The sequence below is a fragment of the Lathyrus oleraceus genome, chromosome 3, assembly GCF_024323335.1.
Source record: "Lathyrus oleraceus cultivar Zhongwan6 chromosome 3, CAAS_Psat_ZW6_1.0, whole genome shotgun sequence".
Classification (NCBI taxonomy): domain Eukaryota; kingdom Viridiplantae; phylum Streptophyta; class Magnoliopsida; order Fabales; family Fabaceae; genus Lathyrus; species Lathyrus oleraceus.
This window is the reverse complement of record NC_066581.1, coordinates 168,816,535-168,826,493: the sequence shown is the minus strand read 5'-3', so window position 1 is coordinate 168,826,493 and position 9,959 is coordinate 168,816,535. Positions and strand designations below refer to the sequence as shown.

At 37.7% G+C, this 9,959-nt stretch overlaps 1 non-coding gene across 1 annotated transcript; it reads left to right on the top strand.

The window, feature by feature from the left end:
• Positions 1-1,228: 1,228 nt before the first annotated feature.
• Positions 1,229-1,335, top strand: LOC127133164 (small nucleolar RNA R71). Its single transcript, XR_007807156.1, has one exon. It is a non-coding gene; the product is annotated as a small nucleolar RNA R71 (small nucleolar RNA).
• Positions 1,336-9,959: the final 8,624 nt, after the last annotated feature.

The window sequence follows — 9,959 nt, the reverse complement described above, 5'->3', positions numbered from 1 at the left end:
GAGGCATATTTTGGATTATTGCGCTACACTCAGCAGTGAGTGTAACGGTTTCGCTATCTTCAAGTTTCCTTTTATTAGATAAAATTTCTTTTAAGAACTTAGCATATGAAGGCATCTGTGTAATAGCTTCTGTAAAAGGAATGGTGACGTTTAATTGTTTCAGTAGGTCAACAATTTTTTTAAATTGGCCCGCGTCTTTGGTTTTAATTAGCCTTTGGGATAAGGGATAGGTGGTTTGTAAGGTGGCGGAGGTACATAAGGTTCCTTTTTTTCTATGGTTTCTTTATTACACTCTTCCTTTTCCTTAGGTTTACCTTCTTCCTCAGTTGACTTTTTAGAGTTTTGGTTCTCAATCCTTGGGTCAGATGGTCCTTCTACCTCTATTCCACTTCTTAATATAATTGCATAAGCGTGGCCTTTCGGATTAGGTTGGGGCTGTCCAGGAAAGGTACCAGTTGGGGCAGCAGTAGGTGCTTGTTGTTGAGCTACTTGCGAGATTTGTGTTTCCAGCATTTTGTTATGGGTAGCCAGGGCATCCACTTTACTTGCTAGTTGTTTAATCTGTTCGCTAGTGTGTACATTCTGGTTTAAGAACTCTTTATTGGTTTGCTGTTGAGAAGCTATGAAGTTCTCCATCATGATTTCCAAATTGGATTTCCTAGGAACGTTATTGTTAGGTGTAGATGGGGTCGGCTTTTGATATCCAGGAGGTATAGCTGGGGCTTGACTGGGAGCTTGTCCTGGTGCGTATAAAGCGTTGTTACTTTTATATGAAAAATTAGGATGGTTCTTCCAGTTTGAGTTATAGGTATGCGAGTAAGGATTTCCTTGAACATAGTTCACCTGCTCTGTTTGAGTTCCTGTTAGGAGTTGACAATCTGTAGGCGTGTGACCTTGAATTCCACAGACTTCTCAATTTTGAGTTACGACAACCACGGTGGCTGGAGGTGATACATTCAAACTTTCAATTTTCTGGGCAAGAGCATCCACTTTTGCATTAACATGATCAAGGCTACTTATCTCGTACATGCCCCCTTTTGTTTGAGGTTTCTCTACCATTGTTCGATCGCTTCCCCACTGATAATGATTTTGGGCCATGCTCTCGATAAGTTGATAAGCTTCGGCGTAAGGTTTATCCATAAGCGCACCACCGACAGCGACGTCTATTGTTAACCTTGTGTTGTACAAGAGACCATTATAGAAGGTGTGAATTACTAACCAGTCCTCTAAACCATGGTGTGGGCAAAGTCTCATCATGTCCTTGTATCTTTCCCATGCTTCGAAAAGAGACTCGTTATCTTTCTGCTTAAATCCATTTATCTGGGCTCTTAACATAGCTGTTTTGCTTGGAGGAAAATATCGGGCAAGAAAGACTTTCTTCAACCCATTCCATGTGGTGACTGAGTTGGAAGGAAGAGACTGAAGCCATCTTCTAGCTTTATCTCTTAACGAGAAAGGAAAGAGACGAAGTCGAATTGCCTCTGAAGTGACACCATTAGCTTTAACAGTGTCAGCGTATTGGACAAATACGGATAAATGAAGGTTTGGATCCTCGGTAGGATTTCCAGAAAATTGGTTTTGTTGCACTGCCTGCAACAACAAAGGTTTAAGTTCGAAGTTATTCGCTTCGATTGCGGGTGGAGCAATACTCGAATGCGGCTCATCTTGCGATGGAGCAACGTAATCTCGAAGAGCACGAGCTGGTTCTGCCATCGCTGGTATCGTCGAAGGAAGAAGATTTTTGAGATCAGGAATTTCGATTGGAGGAAGATTGTTTGTAGCACGATACTCCCGAATTCGTCGTTATAATCAGAGATATCGTTCAACGTCGTTGATTCGTAAGTAGTACGGTTCGCCTTGTGAGCGAGTGTGTGGCATACAAATCAACGAAAAAGAAGGGAAATAAAAATTGCCTTAGTCTCTACAGCGTAACAGGAGAGTTACGATATCGACTAAATAAAAGTCCCCGGCAACGGCGCCAAAAACATGATCGCGACTTTATAAGTCTATCGGGGTATTAACTGCAAGTGCACAGTCTAATCGTGTAGTTTTAAAAGATATCGATCCCACAGGGACTTAATGAGTCGATATACCGTTTTCTAAAGTTACTGCGTAAAGCTAAGGCGGATGATACTTTGATGATTAGGGGGGAATAGTAAAACTAAATTTAGATCTAGATTAAATATCAAATAACACGGATATCGGTATGTAGTTCGTCGTAATTAGGGAATCAAATCTTCGTTGGTCTTTTTCTTAGTTTTAAAATAAGTCTTTTCAGTAGACACTTTAAATTAAAAGTCTTTTCCTCAAACTCTCGCTCTGTTGAATCAGACTATGACTTTATATTAACGTACGCTCTCACTATTTCGTTAAATCTAAAATCAATTTTTGAAATCAATAGAATCTATAGAAACTCTTTTTGAGAAAATACTAACCGTTTAAACACCCTCGTCTCAAACTCTCGCTCTGTTGACTTAGATTATATGATTAAACTTAAATGCTTAACTCTCGTCCTCACCTTTAACTTTTAAAAATAATTTTTGAAAATGATTAGAATTTAATTAACCTTAAAAATTGCTTTCGCCCTGATTTAAAGTTAATGTTCAATTTACACTGTCCAGTTAAAAGCTCAAACCGTCGTTCTATTGATTTTAACTTCTTTATGTCTTTTACTCTCGTACAAAAACTTTGGTATTAACTCTGTAAATTGAGACCAGAAAAGAGTGACTATATTTTGAAATAAATTTAAACCAACTCAGTTTTGATTCCTTTATTCCGCTTACTTTACATACCGATATCTAAATAATTAGCCGGACATGCTAAACATGCCTAGATAATAATCATGCATAAATACGACCATATTAAACAAACAATATATATAAACAGCAGCACAAAGCATATGTAAATTAAAACAATAAATCAATTAATTAATGAACCTGGAAAATTATTAGAAATCTTGGTTTTGTTCCTAGCTTCGATGCTCGAACACTCCACCGCAAGTCGGTTGGATTTGTTCTTCACAATTCTTGATCAGACAGGAAAGTAAAAACAAGGAAATAAAATACTATGATCTGACGTAAGGTTAGATCCAGTAAAAATTACACAATAGTTTCCGGTGTAGAAACTATCGTGAGAAAATGAATTGAATGCTTAGGAAACTAAACTAGAAAAGAAAATAAAAATGCTTGGGAATTAGAATGCTGGAAAATTATAAAGCAGGAAAAATATTGCACGGCGTAGAGAGCTCTCTATTGGATCTTTTGAGGTCTATTTATATTCATCCATAAAATAACCGTTTTCTCAAAAGCATCTTCAGTAGGGTTCCAAAGTGTCAACGAGTCAAGAGGAAGAATAGGGGAGAACGTCCTTCTGTTACGCACGTCAACGCCAAAATATAGGAGTGGGGGGTATGACGTCCGTCACATTATGTGTTACGGTCGTAACACTAGGTAAAGGGGCGTGACGCTCGGCACGTGAGTGTGGCGGTCGTCACAACCATTTTCCTTGCCCCAAACGTGGGTTGGGCTTTTGTGAGCTGCTTTTTCTAGAAAGTCTTCTTTTTGCACCCCTCTTCTTTCTTTTTCACACGTGCTTTAAATAATGATACCTGAAATAAATAAAAAGAAAATACCAAGTAATATCGAATAATATAAAATAAATTGAATCAAATAACAATATAATTTAATTAAATCAAGTCTAAAAATGTGATATAGTTTCATGTTATCACATAACACCCTGTTGTAGGAATCCCTTAATAATCCCATCTTTTTGGGGGGATTAGAAGATCCAAAATTACGACCATAACACCTTGTTACGAATAAATCATAATTTTGTCTAAAATGTTGGTATTTTATTGTGGTTTCAAGGCTAGTGGGTTGTTTGTTCATTTGTACTCCTTTTCATTTAATTTTCTACATATTATGTCTATTTTTACACCCACTTCCTCAAAAAAAAAAAGAGAGACTAATTTTAGATAAAAACACCATGGATTGCCTCCCACACAACGCTTATTTAAATTCGTTAGCCCGACTTTACTTTCGCAAATCCTTCAAGAGGGTCCTTTTAGGGTAATGTATATCCCCTTTTCTATTTCCTCCCCAACCACATAATTCTTGAGTCTCTATTTGTTCATGGTGAACAAACATGAGGAGTTTGTACAGTGTCGCCTTTCTTACTTCAAAAGGTCTCGACCATCGAGAAGAAAGTTTTTTTGGGAAGATTTTCAATATTGAGTTAAAGAGAAGGACAACCTCTCATTCTTCAAAGTTTAATTTTAGAATTCGCTTATCATGCCATTTCTTAGTCCTTTCTTTGTAAAGCTTAGTGTTTTCATACATGTATAACCTCAATTCTTCTAACTCGCTCAGTTGTAACTTTATCTTCTCACCGATAGCCTTATAATCCAAGTTAAGGGCTTTGATAGCCCAATATGCATTGTGTTCTAATTCAACCAGTAAGTTACATGATTTTCCATATACAAGCCTGAACAAAGTCATTCTAATTGGCGTTTTATAAGTCGTTTGGTACGCCTAGAGTGCATCGTCCAGTTTAGTAGCCTAATGCTTCCTAGAGAACCAAGATTCTTTTTATATCCTTATTAGAGACTTCAACCTGACCACTTATCTACGAAATATAGGTGTTGCAACTATGTGTTTTACCCCCATAATGTTTCAGCAAGCTTAAAAATTATTTCACAAGAAAATGTGATCCACCATCGCTTATGACCAATCTAAGTACCCAGACCTCGAGAACGTTATATTTTTGACCAACTTAATAATTAATCATGGGTCATTTGTAGGAGAGGTGGTCGCCTCAATCCATTTTGAATTGTAATCAACTGCCACAAGAATTTATTGTTTTCCCAATGAGGAAGGAAAAGGGTCCCATGAAGTAAATTCTCCATACATCAAATATATCCACCTCTAGGATATTATTCAATGGCTTCTCATTCCTTTTTGAAATATTTCCAGTGCTTCTCTACATGTTTTATCATTGGGTCAGTAAAATGGAGTGGGAAGTGATATTCTTTGTAGCTTTATTTAGATTTCTATAATCAATACACATCCTCCACCACATCACAATTCTTATAGAAACTGACTCAACCTTGTCGTCATTCCTATGAGATGAAATTAGGAATATACAAATAATTCTCTTTATTTTCAATGTATGATCTATGCATACACATAAACAAATTACACATAATAATTTTTTGTTTCGGTGCCATCTAGAATCAGAGTTGATAACATCTAATTTAGATTGTTGAATTGTAAATTGGGTTGAGAATCTTTGGGGGTTTCAAATAAGAAAACCAAGTTGGGGTTTTCCTTCAAGATCAATTGGTGATTTGAAGGTTTTGTATAAGATTACGCAAGTTGTATTCAGCCGAGTGAAAACTTTGAAGAATTGTGGGTTCGGTCAAAAGAGTAACGGTAACCGGAGGATCATCTTGGTAAGTCTTGGGTGACAATAATTCACAATTTGGATTCGATTGAGTGAAAGCTTTAAAGAACCTGATTTCTTGCAAAGGAGTAGAGTGAGATGGTGGATCAAATTGGTATTTTTGGGTGACTTGATCAAGCTCAGATCAAGGGAAGATAAAGTGTTAAAATCAACATCAAACACAGGGTTTATGGGGTTGCATTGCTACATTTATCTTGTAAACTACAATTGCCAAGGTTAATTTTTATTATCTCAATACGAGTTCGAATTGAGGGCAGACGTACCCATAACGAGGCCGATTGGGAAACTTTCTAAACAAATCCTTATGTACTCTCTCTCTCTCTCTCTCTCTTTATCTCTTTTACTTTTCATTTGCAAATGGTTTAATTTGTATATTATGCAATTAATACATTTGGTTAAACTTTTATTGATAATAAGGTGTTCGATAATTTGCCTCAATTACGTTTTTGTGTATTTAGTCATTAGAAATAGACTTCACATTTATTGTTGCATTCAAGTGATTATTGTTAAAAGTATATTGATCAATTTGTTCTCATTATCATAACTTGATTCTATATACACGTATTCTGGCTTTTCGATAGTGGTTCAATTTAGACGATTTGACCCTGGTCACTTCCGTTAATTGTTAAATTTTTCAAAACAATTTTTGTAATTTTTTTTTAACTTGGGATCTATTCACCCCCTCTAGATAATTCGTCTTAGTCTAACAAGTGATATCAATAACTCTAGTTAATTCCGTGCTTCAATATTCGCTTATTAGAAAATGTCTACCGAACCTAAAAGGGCGTACAATAGAGCATCCATATTTACCGGTGAAAACTATGGCTATTGGAAAGCTTGTATACGTATCCATATCAACTTGGTTGATAAGGATGTATGAGACGTCATCGGTCCTAATCAAATTACAATGAACAATGGTGAAGGTGTCGTCGTACCAAAACCGGAAGTACAATGGAATGATAATGATAGAAAATTATGGTCACATGATTAAAAGGAACAAAATATTCTCATATCCATATTTGGTGTTGATAAATATTATCGTCTTTCCCATTGTGAAACTACCAAAGCTACGTGGGACGCATTATAATTTACCCATGAGGGAACTAATAAAGTCAAACAAGCTAGGATAAATTCCTTAACTCAAAAGTTTGAACTGTTTCACATGGAGCATGGTGAAACCATTTTCGACATGCAAAAGAGGTTCATATATCTTATAAATCGTTTGAATGCTCTAGGTAAGCATATTTCCAATGATATTGCTACTAATAAAGTTTTGAGGTGTCTTAATAGGGAATGGAAACCTAATGTCACCATAATTAAAGAAGCAAATGATCTTTGAACACTTGATCTCACAATGTTATTTGGCAAGCTAGAAGAACATTAGCAAGAACTCACTTTCTTGGATAAACATGAGAAAAAGCACGAGAAAAAGATAAAGAATGAGAAAGGAAAGGACAAGGAGGTAGAAAAGAAGTCTATTGCTCTAAAGGCTTTAAGTTAAAAGTCCTCAACCAATGAGCAAAGTGATTGTGAAACAAGTGATGACGAGAATTTGGATGATGAAGAAATGGGGTTGTTCGTCAAAAGGTACCATATTGTCGCATCGCGAAAAACAACCGGCGGGAAAAGACACAGAGCCGCCACCGTGCGTTATTTATCCCAAAGGAGGGAAAGGAAATGCTCGAAGTAAACCTGAAAAAGGGAAAGGAATGGTCTTACGACCAGAGATTGCAAGGTACGGGAGTCGGTTACGCAAGGGGAAGGTATTAGCACCCCTCACGTCCGTCGTACTCGACGGGATCCACGCTCAAAAGAAAAGAATAAGGTTGCTAATAAACTGTTCAAAGACTGCACAAAACTGGAATAAAACACAGGTGAAAGACGGAAGAAAGTGACTCGGCAGGATGTCGCATCCTATGCCTACGTAGTTTGTCAGAAACAAACATCAAAGTCAACGTAGTTCGGGGAAACGGGAAACGTGCTCGCTAGGACATCGCATCCTATGCATACGTATCTTCTCTAACCAAAGTAAGAATCAGAGCACTCGTAGCTCGGCTAACGCACGCCGAAACAAAACACTGAAAGGAGACGCTAAGACGTCAAACGAAACACACAACTGGAAACAGAATGCCAATAAATGGGCTTACATCCAACTCCAGACAAGCAAACGCAAACAGGAAACCAAATGCCAATAGATGGACTTACATCAGACTCCGAACAAACGACAAACAAACGGGAAACTGAATGCCAATAGATGGACTTACATCAGACTCAGAACAAAGAAAGGGTACAACCACACACACGCAGAAGCAAAAAGGTTGAAAAAAGAAAAGGGTGCCCGGAGAGATCAGCTCAATCTCCTGCCTACGTATCTCATCTGGTATGAGAATCAGGGCGACATAGTTCCCCTTAACAGGGGAGAAACTTCCTCCTAACCAGAGACTAGGGAGATAACAGACTAATAGGGAGACTATGACTCGAGCCTAAAAGTTGTCATGCAAACGATCCCTAAGTTGGAGTCTCTAATCAGAACCTAACTCGCACAGGGAGCAAGTCAATCGCACAGCAAGTAAACATCAATCACAAGTGAACAAGTATCACACTCTATATGCAAACAAGCGGCTCATACAAGGTTGGGCTTTAGTCAAGGGGTCATATCAACCTCGACAAACAAGCCAACACTGTAGGGGTGTGCAGAAGCTCTTAACCACTGACATTGACCGTCAGGGTGAGCAGATGAAAGGTAATGAGGATTAGACCTCATAGCTCTTAACCCGGCCTGGGTGAGCTTGAATCAAAGAATGCGTGGGGATCCAGAATGAGGGACCCTATTCCACTTGACTGACTCTATACAAGATCTTGGGTTAGGTTCAAGAGCATCAGCACGTAGTGCGAGCATAATGAACGACTCAACGAATAACAGGGGATTGATTGCAAATCCCTTCTATCTGTCAATTGCCTCTTCACTTAGGAGGACTTAACAAGTAACATGCCTCGACAAGGAGGTCTTTAGCACAAACATAAACAATCACAGTCATTGCCTCTTAAGGAGGACTTCAGCCAAATGCCTGCCAAAAGAAACGACAGGGCTTCCAGACTACATGGAGTTAGAGAGGTTACCTAAGTGGTAAACCAACCACAAGCAAAGCAAAGCTCAAGTAAGAGCTAAAAGCGACTAATGTACCTGTACAAAAGTCAAAAAGTCAATATCCTATTCAGACAAATCAAACAGTCAACAACAGTGGGACATTTCCAATATGTACACAATGCAAGCCATGAATGCAAGCATTCAAGTGATCCCATCACACTCAATGAAACTACAACACAATCAAAAGTTAGTAATTAAAGCAAACTTGCATCTCAAGTAATGAGGTCACATCAACCACTAGAGCTAGATGCTTGAACCTGAAATACAAAGCTCAAAAGGTGAGTACAAACCACTAGTACCAAAACTAGGGTCAAAGGCAAAGCAAATAGTCAAAATAGAAGTTGACATTCCACATGAAGCACATTTAATCAAATAAGAACACGTCATAAAAAGGATCAAACTCAAATCATAAGGCAAGGCCATCCAATGATCAAGATAAAGCAAAGGCACACAAGGTGATCACAATTGGACATCAAAGATAGAAAATCCACTTTAAAACAGAAATGAATCCAATGATCATGAAATTTTTTATGTGCATACAATATGTTATGAGCAAGCATCATACCAAAAATTAAGTCCAGAAGACAACAAATGGCATATGAATGAAAATGAACAAATGCATCATCCAAATGTGTGACACAAATTGTCACACCATATATTCATGTGTCTAAAACAGTAATGGAATATGCTAAAAATGCCAAACCAATTCTCAAAAATCATGTTACATGTTATGATCAAGCATGTAAAATTTCAAGGCAACTGGACAAACAATGAGCATTTCACAAATCAATTAGCACAACATGTCACATTTGGCATCATGCTCAAATAAGCAAGCTCAATCAAAATTCCAGCAAGGCAAAAATCATGAGATAAACATCACAAAATAATAGATATTCAAGCAAACATGTGGAAAAAAGTTTGAATTAAATTGGATTAGTCTTCTGTTTTTTATGATTTTTAGAATTTGGAGAAAATAAAAGGAAATAATGTGAATCATGTAAAAAATGAAATGTGAATTGGAATTAAAAATGCAAAGGCCAGGAGTTGAACTCAGGTTCATGCAGTCAAATAAGCGCTGGAAAATAACATGGAAAAGACGCTCTAGGCAAGGCTCGAACTCATGTACATGAGGTTACAAGAGCGCTCAGCAATAAAACAATTAAAATAATCCAAAACCAACACAAGCAAGGACCGAACTGTGGCTTGTGTGGTTCAAGCGCGTTTCAATTGAAACGCTGCGTTCCATATGGAAAATAAATTGAGAAAACAAGCGCAAGGCCAGATTCGAACCGAGGACTGCAAGGCAAAAGGCGCTTCTACAGTGAATCCTAAGCGCGCGAACCAGAAAACC